The following is a 13,974-nucleotide window of genomic DNA, read 5'->3' as shown; positions in this document are numbered from 1 at the left end:
TAGCGGTGCCAACAGTCTTTCACCTCATGCCCTGACTTTTTGCAGAGCTGGCAACGCGGCCTGGTGTTGGAGTAGGAGGCGCTGAAGGGGTGTGGTCCAGAGTTGTTGGCGCGCCCACGCCCGCTGTTGTTGCCGTTGCCGCGCCCCTGGTGACCGCGGTGACCACGGCCTCGGCCTCCAGTGCCACGACCACGTGTGACAGAGTTAACTGATGACTGGCGAAGATTGTTACCTTGTAGCAGATTCATGCGAGCTTCAAAGCTTAGCAACTGGTTGTAAAGCTCCTGGACGGTCACCGGCTCGATACGTGCAGCCAGGGCTGAGATCACCGGGTTATACTCGATGTCCAGCCCTTTGAGCACATAGGAGGTTAGCTCTCCTTCAGAGAGGGGATCACTGGTGCAGGCGATCTCATCGGCGAAGGCCTTGATCTTCGCCAGATATTTCGGCATGCCCATGTTCCATTTGTGCAGATTGGCGAGGGCGATGCGGGTGTTGACGATCTATGCTTGCGTCTGGGCAGCGAAGGAGGCATGGATGGCACTCCATACCTCGGCCGGCGTCTGAAGAGTAGCGACCTGCGCAAGAATCTCACGTGACAGAGACCCCATAAGGTATCCTTGTACCTATTGCTGCTGGGCGAACCAGATCGACCGGGCGTAGTTGAAGACTTGCTCCTCTTTCCCATCTTTGGTGATGGTGATGGTAGGAGGGGGCGCCGGGCTTGCGCCGTCCAGGAAGTGCTCCATCTGTGCTCCCTTTATTTGGGGTAGCACGATGGCCTTCCAGAGGAGGAAGTTCGTCCTCGTGAGCTTCTCAGATGGAGGAGACCCGAGAGAGGAGACGCTGATGTGGGAGGAGGAAGATGCATAGGTGGATGGTGTGGATTGGGTGGACAGGGTACTCATGGTGGAACCTATTAGGGCAGTATTGGTGGCGGCGATGGTGGAAGCAGCGGTGCTGGCGTTGGTGCCTGACATGATTTCTCTCGATGCCTCTCTCTGGTTAGGTTTCAGGTTTCTCTCTCGATCAACTAGATCGATCTTTCAGGAATGCTAGACGTACGAGAGGAAGGGCTCTGATGACCATGTAAGATTTGATAGGAAGCGTTGAACCCTTTGCTCGGGCCGCATGTATATTTATGGAAGGATTGTCGTGGCTTACAAGGTTTGGAATATCGCTAGGATACTTCCAGAATACATCGAGAGAGGGAGATATAACTTTGAGAGGAAGAACAGAACATAAGAAGAGATAGGAACAGAATACAGTTTAAACAGATGTCTCTACAAACTCTATTCTAACACGCTGAAGCGAGGTCCCAGAGGCGGCATAGAGCTTTTTCTCATGATGCATCACCGATGGATGGAGGAGGAAGAAGACTTCAGCACCCCCAAGAATTTGAGTGTATTTCTATTTTTTGTAGGGATCACTGTGTAAGGACCTGTCATAGTTAAGGTCAACTCTAATGTCACACACCAAAACATACATGCCCAATATTTGCGGACATGTCTGAATGTATTCGCGGACATAGATAGGGGAGGAGGCCATCCAACAGCAGGCTTCAAATTCAGACCGTGTGATGGCTAATATATTGGGGAACGTAGTAATTTCAAAAAAATTCCTACGCACACGCAAGATCATGGTGATGTATAGCAAAGAGAGGGGAGAGTGTTGTCTATGTACCCTCGTAGACCGACAGCGGAAGCGTTATAACAACGCAGTTGATGTAGTCGTACGTCTTCACGGCCCGACCGATCAAGCACCGAAACTACGGCACCTCCGAGTTCTAGCACACGTTCAGCTCGATGACGATCCCCGGACTCTGATCCAGCAAAGTGTCGGGGAAGAGTTCCGTCAGCACGACGGCGTGATGACGATCTTGATGTTCTACCGTCGCAGGGCTTCGCCTAAGCACCGCTACAATATTATCGAGGAATATGGTGGAAGGGAGCACCGCACACGGCTAAGAAAACGATCACGTGGATCAACTTGTGTGTCTAGGGGTGCCCCCTGCCCCCGTATATAAAGGAGCAAGGGGAGGAGGCCGGCCGGCCCTAGGGCGCGCCAAGGAGGAGGAGTCCTCCTCCTAGTAGGAGTAGGAGTCCTCCTCCTAGTAGGAGTAGGACTCCCCTCTTTCCTACTCCTACTAGGAGGGGGAAAGGAAGGGGGAGAGGGAGAAGGAAAGGGGGGCGCCGCCCCCCCTTTCCTAGTCCAATTCGGACCAGAGGGGGAGGGGCGCGCGGCCCACCCTGGCCGCTCCTCTCTCTCTCCACTAGGGCCCATGAGGCCCATTACTTCTCCCGGGGGGTTCCGGTAACCCTCCGGCACTCCGGTTTTCTCCGAAATCATCCGGAACACTTCCGCTGTCCGAATATAGCCGCCCAATATATCAATCTTTATGTCTCGACCATTTCGAGACTCCTCGTCATGTCCGTGATCACATCTGGGACTCCGCACTAACTTCGGTACATCAAAACTCATAATATAACTGTCATCGAAACCTTAAGCATGCGGACCCTACGGGTTCGAGAACAATGTAGACATGACCGAGACATGTCTCCGGTCAATAACCAATAGCGGAACCTGGATGCTCATATTGGCTCCCACATATTCTACGAAGATCTTTATCGGTCAGACCGCATAACAACATACGTTGTTCCCTTTCTCATCGGTATGTTACTTGCCCGAGATTCGATCGTCGGTATCTCAATACCTAGTTCAATCTCGTTACCGGCAAGTCTCTTTACTCATTTCGTAATACATCGTCTCGCAACTAACTCTTTAGTTGCAATGCTTGCAAGGCTTATGTGATGTGCATTACCGAGAGGGCCCAGAGATACCTCTCCGACAATCGGAGTGACAAATCCTAATCTCGAAATACGCCAACCCAACATGTACCTTTGGAGACACCTGTAGAGCTCCTTTATAATCACCCAGTTACGTTGTGACGTTTGATAGCACACAAAGTGTTCCTCCGGTAAACGAGAGTTGCATAATCTCATAGTCATAGGAACATGTATAAGTCATGAAGAAAGCAATAGCAACATACTAAACGATCGAGTGCTAAGCTAACGGAATGGGTCAAGTCAATCACATCATTCTCCTAATGATGTGATCCCGTTAATCAAATAACAACTCTTTGTCTATGGTTAGGAAACATAACCATCTTTGATTAACGAGCTAGTCAAGTATAGGCATACTAGTGACACTCTGTTTGTCTATGTATTCACACATGTATTATGTTTCCGGTTAATACAATTCTAGCATGAATAATAAACATTTATCATGAAATAAGGAAATAAATAATAACTTTATTATTGCCTCTAGGGCATATTTCCTTCATAATAGTGGGCCAACAGTTGCACATGGCCGTGGAGGGAGGTGGTCAAACTCATAGTTGGCCAAGCGGACTATCCCGACACTCATGAACCTCCTCTAGTTTGTGTTCCGATTAGTGAGATTTCAGAGACCCGGACTGGTTCGTGAACGTTGTATACATGACATTGGATGAGAACAAGTGTCCAGATCGCACGGTCCGGACAATTAGGGGTCACTAGTGAGGGCAGGATGAGTCGTAGCCCATGAAATCATCTCACAATAGTGGGGAGAGAGCAAACGAAGCCGGTGGCAATATATGTGACTAATATCGCACGACAAAAGGGGTTCTTCATAATGGTGAATATGGAGATGCGCGCATTGTCCAACACTCAGTTTCCGACATAAAACGATTTAGGCTACTCGTAATGGGTAGTATCATGCATATGATACTAGTGTATGATAGTACCTCCGTAATGCATAGTATCATAGATTAATATCTTAGATGACCTTATTTATTGACATGCAAGACACGTACTAGTACAATATTTATTATGATACGGTATCATGATATGATACTCAACCCTTCTTTCTTTATTTAATTATATGCCATCACATCAAAATTGCATATTTGGCATGCATGATACTAGCTATGATACTCCCATTACAAGTAGCCTTACAACACGCAAAGGGAGGGCACGCGTGCATGATTCAGAAGTTTGTTTTATGATTAGAGCTTAATTACTCCATGCATGCAACTTTCGATACAACTTTTGCCAAAGAGTGCATGCCTCCCTCACCCACTCCACCTCCCATGTTTTTTATTGCGACTTCTAAATTTGAATCTATAATATCTTTTTGTAGCGACCCGACCTGAATGGATCAAGTCTCTGTGCTTAAGTGTCATCCCTGGATCGGTATGCTGACACACACAGTACTCGAGGATTTATAACAGAGGTAAATCACATGTATAAGTAACATAAATACTATTACCTCGATCCGAATAGCGGAAGTAACAAGGTTGTGGATTCCCATCAACCCAACGGCAAAGTTGAGTGTAGAAATCATAACCCTAACGTATCACTTACTCGTCGTAAGATTCCTGCAACATGAGACGTTGCAGCCACAAAGGGTCAGTACATTGAATGTACTGGAAAATTCACACCATAGAGAATGATGAACAATGGCTATCACTACATGCATATTTGGCTGGTGGGAAAGCTCTATGGTTATAAGGTTTTTGCGAAAAGCCAATTTTTCCCTACTGCAAAGAAATAAATTTTATTTAACTATCATGGTGGTTGTTGAACATTGAGAATGGTTGATAGCATTCCCAATCCCAATTAAGTAACATCATTAAAACCCAACAATATTAATTAAAGTAACATGATGAGATCAACAGGATAATCCAAGTACTAGATACTCAAGATGTCCATAACCGGGGACACGGCTAATCATGATTAGTTTATACACTCTGCAGAGGTTTGCGCACTTTTCCCCACAAGACTCGATCTACTCCGTTGGATTTCTCGCACTACATGGTGTTTGAGAAACGGATGACCGAGACATAGTCTTTCAGAAGCGTCTGCACCTTACGATGGGTAGACTGTACCACCTACAACCCCTACATCTGCTAGTCTACCACTGTAAGAGTTCACACGACTTAATCAACTATGCTAGAGCCCATAATAGCTTGTGGCTGCACACGGAAGTTTCTAGCATGAATAACCTTATGATCCCTTTGAGCCTGGGTGGCGAACCATAGGATGATCACACGGTATATCCCCGGGATCTCCTAGGACAACACTGGTATTTCCCTAGGTGTCCGGGCAAGTCCACTGGTATATCCCCAGGGTGCCCCAACCAATCCACCCAGATGTGTATTAAAGTAGCCACCTTAAGTTAAACCTTAGTTAACCATAATCCCTCACATCTGTCATGAAATACTCTCAAAACCCAATCCACGTCTACGAGCATAGCATGGCAATGTAAGCATAATGTAATAGTAACTCCCAAGGGTTTGAAAATAAGTAGGTAATAGGTTCTACCTCGTCATCTACTTCCCAACCCACAAGTTAATGACATCCTAACCATGCAGTGTTTGAGGATTGGAACTAATGCATAAAAACTGGGTGACAAAAGGGATATGATCAAAGTGTGAACTTGCCTGCAATGTTGATGAAGATGATTTGCACTCAAAACTCTTGATAGATCTACTCGTCTCACTCCGGTCAATCTATCGTAAGCAAGCAATAGTAACCACACATAAGCAATCACTCAAAAGACCAGAAAGAACGAAGAAGACGATTCGGAAAACTTCAAAACCAAGAAAATAACTCTTGCAACATAAAACAATTTCTAACAGTACCAAAATTATGTGAATTTGGCCTTATTAGAATGTTTAGGTCAAGAGCTTCGATTTGCAAAAAGAATCAACTCAAACGGAGCTACGAAACTCAAGTTATGATCAAACGAAGTTTGAATTCAAATCTGATCTAATTAAAATTTAAAACTTTTCAAAAACATGTTTGAGTTGGATTATTGGATAGAGGGGATCATAACGAAGACGTGGGCGTTGGTTTCGTCTAATTCCGACTAGCGAGCAAAAAGTTACGGTGTTTCAAAGATCATGGGCTATTCTGCAAATAAGTTATTCACAAACGGGTCCCTGGCCGAAATTAAAAAGAAAAGAAAAAAACCTATCTAATGAACGTTCGCTACAGAGGCATATTCGAAGAAAACCATTCACTAAAGAGGCCTAACTGGTGAACGCTCGCAAAATAAACTAAACTAAATATAGAAAACCGTTCTAAAAGAAAAACCGATCTATATATGTATATAAACCGAAGAAAAACCGGGGTAGGTTAACTCGGTTTATACTGGTTCAAGGAAAAAAAGTCCGGCGGCGGCGGCAGTTAACTCCGGCGGGCGGCGCGGCAAGACGGCGGCTCCGGCGAAGTGCGGCAGCGACTTGCGGCGCGTCGGGCGGCGCGGGGCAAGACAACGGCGCAAGCGGCGGCGGCAGCAGCAGCTGCAGCGGCGGCGAGTAGTGGCGAGGGCGTTGAGCGGCGGCGGTGCTAGATGCGAGCGGCGGCGGCGGTTGACCACGGCGGCGGCGACTGCGGGAGGAGGCGGCGGCGCGAGGGGAGAGGGGCGGCGCGGCTTTATAGGAGGGGAGGGGAGGTGGTGGCGTGGAGGAGGGGCGACGGGCGCCGTGGAGGGGCCGGACTCCGGCGAGTCCCTGTCGGGCACGGCGGGAGCTAGGCGGTGGCGGCGCGGGCTGGCTGGGCCGTGGCCTGTTGGGCCGGCCCAGTTCGGCGGCGGAGGAGATTTTTTTTAACATTTTAACAGACAAAGAAAAATGGTAAAACAATTTAAATAGGGATATTATATAGGCGTATAATATACCAAAATTTTCAGAAAAAGATTTTCTACGACTTGAACATTTTTCTAGAATTAAATAAAATACACACAAATTCTAATAAATCAAAGAGTGCTACTGGTCTATTAAAATCCAACAAAAATCATTTTTAAAATACCAAAATGATTTCAAATTAATTTTTCTCCAATTTTCCATTGTAGGGAATCATGTTACCCTAATTTCCATATATTTTATTTTTGGAGAAAAATAATTTGAATAAAACTCAAATAACCCAAATTGAAAAATAATTTCAAATGGATTTTAGATTTGAGTTCTTTGAAACTCCCAACTCATATTTCATATAATTTGAAGAAGTCATTTTATCTTCTCTCGCGAAAATCATTGAGTTGCATAAAGTTTCAGAATTGGAGATATTCTCAAATGAAATTCAAATATTTTCAACACCCCTTGTCATTTAATAAATGGAAGAAGTCATGTCATCTTCTCTCCAAGGTTTCGTGATGAAAAATTATTTGAATTCACGGAGAGCATAAAGGCAAAAATGAAAGTTTGGGAAAGTCCTTTTATTCCCTCTCATTTAACTTTCAAAAAGTTTCGAATTTCACTCACTTTCAGTCAATCAATCAAACAGTCAATCAAATCTATCTATTTATTATAACATTCCAAAATTTTGAATTTTGGGATGTTACAAACCTACCACCCTTAAAATGAATCTCGTCCTTGAGATTCAGAGAGGCTAGCAAGAAAAGGTTTGGGTTTGGGGGTCTCCTCAAAATTTCATCAATCGTGTCCGGGGTCTGGGGTGCTACCACCCTTAGAAGCATGGTTACGGTTCCATCAAAACTCATATACTCCATCCATATTGTTAACAGTGTCGGTCTTCTCAGATCTTCAGTATAATTCCTTTCTCTGGGCTCTTCGGTAACGGCATAACCTTTTCCTCAATTCTTTGTTCTTTCATCTTGGTAAGGTTATTTCCGAGACTGAGTCTTCTTAGCTGACGGGTCTGGCGCCAACACTAAACAACTATCGATATCTCATGGTGGTCAACGATTTATGGTTTCTCCTGCAGGAAATGGGTCTGGGTTGATCCTCACCGTATAACCTACGGTTGGCAAAAGCTGCCTTGTATAAGGGAAAAATTTCTTATACCATTCTAAGGTTCAAACAAGGTTTAATACCGTCGTCTCTCTACTATAGGTAGGTCACTCAGATTTACCATCCCATATAGCAAGGCGAATAATAAGAGTAAGTCGGTATGGTGATCAATCCATCCCGCACCCAAATCATTACCTTGTATACGGTGTAGCGAATCTCGCGTTCTAACACTCGGTCATCCTCACAAGCATTGCAGAATTTCTCTTATCCACGAACTGCGTTCGGAATAATCCATTGATTCTGCAAGCCAAACAACATTTATCGTTCCTTCACAACTCTCAGGTTTTGCGTTGCTCCTATAAAATTGTCTTATTGATAAAATCGTAACTTCGCCTAGGGTTTTTCCTTCAGCAAGAATGTGCTTGCTTCTGGGCAGGTCCTGGGGCCTGTGGGTTATGGCACACCTCATCACTTGTAGTCCTTGAACTTATCATCGGGCAACTGATCATTATTCCAACTTCCAACTTCCTAGTATTCTTAAATCCATCCAATTGTACTGTCTTCCTTCCTTCTATTGGCACCAAACTAAGATGTGATTATTCAAACTCATCACAGAGTTACAATCGTTCCATAATACCAACATCATACCTCCTTTATATCCAATAGTAATTCATCTCTTCATTCTCGTGGGTTATCCCACATACCAAGATATAAACTTATACTTATGGAGTCCATATTCCACTTCGTGGAACATTATTATCCTTTCCAGGGTCAAGCGTCCTTACAGGGGAATATTGGCCATCTCTGCATGGCACTTCTTCAAATGGGAAACGTGAAACACATCATGAACTCCTGACAGTCATTCGAGTGACTCCAACTTGTTGGCCACTTCTCCCATACGCTCCAAAACTCGGTATGGTCCTACAAATCTCGGGGCCAACTGTCTCTTAACTCTAAATTGTTTAACTCCTCGCAGAGGGAACACACGAAGACATGCTCTGTCTCAAATTTCATAGACTACCTCCTTGCGTTTTTGAGTCTACATAACTCTTCTGCCTGGATTGAGCTACCTTAGTCTATCTCGAATCAACTTAACATTCTCTTCTGACTCCTTGATCACATTTGGTCCAAACAACTGACGGTCTCCACTTCATCCCACAAACTCTTGGGGCATCACACATATCGAGACAAAACTCGTATTCATTTTGTCCGAAATCCACTCAGTGGAGTATTCTTATCTTTTCCAGGGGTCAAGGGTTCTTACAGGGTACTACCACCCTTAAAATGCACAAATCTTCCATAGACCATATTTCTCTTATCCTCAAAATGGTCAAAATCCTTCTTCATAGAGTAACAACTCATAAAATCCATATCAGTACCAACGATGCTACTTTATTCATTCTCAAATGATTACAATCTCTCGCTTCTCCATTGCATGTCTCAACTCAACACCTCAATATAGAAGAAAAATGTTCTCACTTCTACTACATTTCTTTTGTTGCAAACTCAACTATCTAGCACAAGTTTCCTTCTCCTTAGGGCATTCTCTGGCAAAGTGCCCTGCTCCATTACAACTAAAACATATTACTTCTGACAAGTATCGAGATTTCCTTTTTGGGCAATTGTTGAGGTAGTGCCCTGACTCCTTGCACCTGTAACAGGTGATATGACTCAAGTTTTTCCTGGAATCCAATCTTCTTCTCTTCTTGGACCTTTCCATGCCAATCATGGCTTCTATTTCTTGTGGGTCATATTCTACTTCCTTTGTCGGGAATTCTACTAGATCCCCATTCATACAATTCTGGGAGATGTGTCCTTCTTCTCCACATGAATAGCATGACTTGGTGCAGGGTTTACTCGGGTCTTCTTTAGATGTGTCCTCCATATCTTCCTTCATCACGGGTTCTTCTAAAATTTCCATAAGGGCTCCTTTCTTTACTTCTTTCTTCTGCTGGATGGTTCGTTGAATCATGGGGTAAATGTGACACTGAGCAGGATAGTGGGTAGTCCCTTCACACAAGAAACAAGTAATCTGCCTAGTTGGGCATTCTTCAACTGGGTGACTTCCTTCACAATTTGGGCATTCATCCTTGTGTTCTTTATGGGTGTGTCCTATTTCTCCATAAATCTTGCATGCATAAGGTTTCCTCATATCCTTTCCATAAGGCTTCAACTTCTGGGACACAAGGTGAGATCTTTGTAGGGTCAACTTAAATTCTTTCCAAGTGGTTACTCCTTGCCATCCATTGATGGTTTGGTACGTCCTCCACCAAGTAGCAGCACCTCTTTCAAAGCACTGAAGAGCATGCTGGGTCATATCTTTTTCGACTATAGGGTTGTTCTCCATATGATCCTCCATGTTCTGAATCCATCGGTCTGTCTCCAATTGACTCATCGGTCCAGAAAATATAAGCTCATCTTTATTCATCCTCTATAGGGTCCATGGGTTTGGGGTGAGATAAGAGAGGTAGAGAGGGATACACACAATACAAACAAAAGTTTTGAAAAGACAGATTTTATTTTTGGCTGTCAGGAAAAACATCAAACAATTGACAGCTCACAAACATCGCATCTAACGTAGGTATATAACAGGGGTTTGGTCTTCTAAAGGTCAATAAATCTTTAACGTCTCCAAACTTTTCAAGCCGTGTTCTTGCCTCCAATGGCTTCTTCTGATCATACTTGTCTTTCTCAAATCCTTTTGCCAGATCATTTCTGTTGTCGCAAAGTCTATCATGACGTCCTTTAATATTATGGAGTTGCATTCCAAACTTCTGGTTTCAACATCCATCGCATGAACCATGGTCCTACTGTCCTTCAGTTCCTGACGAATCTCCGGTATCTCGAGGTTTTGCTCCTCCAGCTTGGCTACTTCAGCTTCTTGGACCTAAGTTCTTCACGAAATGCTTCCTTGTCAAAATACAGCTTCCTGCGGGTCCATCTTAAAATTCCTGATGTAATTCTCTAGATCCTGGTGATACACCAGCTAAGGTTAAAATTGCATCCTTTGCTGATAGATGCTCCATCAGCCTTCTTCCATCAAATCCATTCTGAAGAAATGCATCCTTAACTCAGCATGGTGACAATAGCATCAGCGGGCGATGACATCACGGATAACCGTGTTTCTGCTCTTGCCATTCCCATGAGCTATCATTCCATAGTTGATATCTCCCGCCTTAGGGTTTTCTTTGACAAAACTTCGAGTTCTCATGCTCCTTGTTTTAGTCTTTCTCCGATACACCTTGATCTCGGGTATTGACAACTTCCATAGTATGCCAAGTTCCATAAGGGTAGCCTTCCTAGGTCATACAAATCTAGAAATTGTACAGGGCCTTCAAATTCTCCTAGTCTTTGGAGTCTTCAACCATTGCAGTTTCCATTATTATAATGTATGGTAAAATCCTCTCCATTCCGAATGGTCTCAGTTGTCCGATATCTTATACTTCTTGGAGTGGTCTCATCAGTCAAATCTTCGTGTGGTCAAAAGGGGAAAGGGGTATGGTCTCACTAAGGGAATTTTTGAATAAGCTCAGAAGAGAAGAGAGGTAAAAGATCTTTTTGAAAGGGAAAGTTTTAGAGAAAATCCTTTCTATGGGCTTGCCAGTTTCTAGGGTCACGTCCTACAGTCAACATGTGCTCTGATACCATCTTGTAGCGACCCGACCCGAATGGATCAAGTCTCTATGCTTAAGTGTCATCCCTGGATCGGTATGCTGACACACACAGTACTCGAGGATTTATAACAGAGGTAAATCACATGTATAAGTAACGTAAATACTATTACCTCGATCCAAATAGCGGAAGTAACAAGGTTGTGGATTCCCATCAACCCAACGACAAAGTTGAGTGTAGAAATCGTAACCCTAACGTATCACTTACTCGTCATAAGATTCCTGCAACATGAGACGTTGCAGCCACAAAGGGTCAGTACATTGAATGTACTCGCAAATTCACACCATAGAGAATGATGGGAAAGCTCTATGGTTATAAGGTTTTTGCGAAAAGCCAATTTTTCCCTACTACCAAGAAATAAATTTTATTTAACTATCATGGTGGTTGTTGAACATTGAGAATGGTTGACAGCATTCCCAATCCCAATTAAGTAACATCATTAAAACCCAACAATATTAATTAAAGTAACATGATGAGATCAACAGGATAATCCAAGTACTAGATACTCAAGATGTCCATAACCGGGGACACGGCTAATCATGATTAGTTTATACACTCTGCAGAGGTTTGCGCACTTTTCCCCACAAGACTCGATCTACTCCGTTGGATTTCTCGCACTACATGGTGTTTGAGAAACGGATGACCGAGACATAGTCTTTCAGAAGCGTTTGCACCTTACGATGGGTAGACCGTACCACCTACAGCCCCTACATCTGCTAGTCTACCACTGTAAGAGTTCACACGACTTAATCAACTATGCTAGAGCCCATAATAGCTTGTGGCTGCACACGGAAGTTTCTAGCATGAATAACCTTATGATCCCTTTGAGCCCGGGGTGGCGAACCATAGGATGATCACACGGTATATCCCCGGGATCTCCTAGGACAACACTGGTATTTCCCCAGGTGTCCGGACAAGTCCACTGGTATATCCCCAAGGTGCCCCAACCAATCCACCCAGATGTGTATTAAAGTAGCCACCTTAAGTTAAACCTTAGTTAACCATAATCCCTCGCATCTGTCATGAAATACTCTCAAAACCCAATCCACGTCTACGAGCATAGCATGGCAATGTAAGCATAACGTAATAGTAACTCCCAAGGGTTTGAAAATAATTAGGTAATAGGTTCTACCTCGTCATCTACTTCCCAACCCACAAGTTAATGACATCCTAACCATGCAGTGTTTGAGGATTGGAACTAATGCATAAAAACTGGGTGACAAAAGGGATATGATCAAAGTGTGAACTTGCCTGCAATGTTGATGAAGATGATTTGCACTCAAAACACTTGATAGATCTACTCGTCTCACTCCGGTCAATCTATCGTAAGCAAGCAATAGTAACCACACATAAGCAATCACTCAAAAGACCAGAAAGGACGAAGAAGACGATTCGGAAAACTTCAAAACCAAGAAAATAACTCTTGCAACATAAAACAATTTCTAACAGTACCAAAATTATGTGAATTTGGCCTCATTAGAATGTTTAGGTCAAGAGCTTCGATTTGCAAAAAGAATCAACTCAAACGGAGCTACGAAACTCAAGTTATGATCAAACGAAGTTTGAATTCAAATCTGATCTAATTCAAATTTTAAACTTTTCAAAAACATGTTTGAGTTGGATTACTGGATAGAGGGGATCATAACGAAGACGTAGGCGTTGGTTTCGTCTAATTCCGACTAACGAGCAAAAAGTTACGGTGTTTCGAAGATCATGGGCTATTATGCAAATAAGTTATTCACAAACGGGTCCCAGGCCGAAAATTAAAAAGAAAAGAAAAAAACCTATCTAATGAATGTTCGCTACAGAGGCATATTCGAAGAAAACCGTTCACTAAAGAGGCCTAACTGGTGAACGCTCGCAAAATAAACTAAACTAAATATAGAAAACCGTTCTGAAAGAAAAACCGATCTATATATATATATATAACCGAAGAAAAACCGGGGTAGGTTAACTCGGTTTATACCCGTTCAAGGAAAAAAAAGTCCGGGGGCGGCGGCGGTTAACTCCGGCGGGCCGCGCGGCACGACGGCGGCTCCGGCGAAGTGCGGCAGCGACTTGCGGCGCGTCGGGCAGCGCGGGGCAAGGCGACGGCAGCAGCAGCTGCTGCAGCGGCGGCGAGTGGTGGCGAGGGCGTTGGGCGGCGGCGGCGCTAGATGCGAGCGGCGGCGGCGACTGCGGGAGGAGGCGGCGACGCGAGGGGAGAGGGGCGGCGCGGCTTTATAGGAGGGGAGGGGAGGTGGTGGCGTGGAGGAGGGGCGACGGGCGCCGTGGAGGGGGCGGACTTCGGCGAGTCCCTGTCGGGCACGACAGGAGCTAGGCGGTGGCTGCGCGGGCTGGCTGGGCCGTGGCCTGTTGGGCCGGCCCAGTTCGGCGGCGGAGGAGAATTTTTTTAACATTTTAACAGACAAAGAAAAATGGTAAAACAATTTAAATAGGGATATTATATAGGCGTATAATATACCAAAATTTTCAGAAAAAGAGTTTCTACGACTTGAACATTTTTC

The 13,974-nt window shown here is 44.4% G+C and overlaps 1 pseudogene; it reads right to left on the bottom strand.

Moving 5' to 3' along the window:
- Positions 1 to 253: 253 nt before the first annotated feature.
- LOC125526160 (small nucleolar RNA Z247) lies at positions 254 to 392 on the bottom strand (annotated as a pseudogene).
- Positions 393 to 13,974: the final 13,582 nt, after the last annotated feature.

This window comes from Triticum urartu, chromosome 7A (assembly GCF_056163025.1).
Source record: "Triticum urartu cultivar PI428250 chromosome 7A, HENAU_Tu73, whole genome shotgun sequence".
Classification (NCBI taxonomy): Eukaryota; Viridiplantae; Streptophyta; class Magnoliopsida; order Poales; family Poaceae; genus Triticum; species Triticum urartu.
Note: the sequence above shows the minus strand (reverse complement) of the source record. Positions and strands in the feature narration are given on the sequence as shown.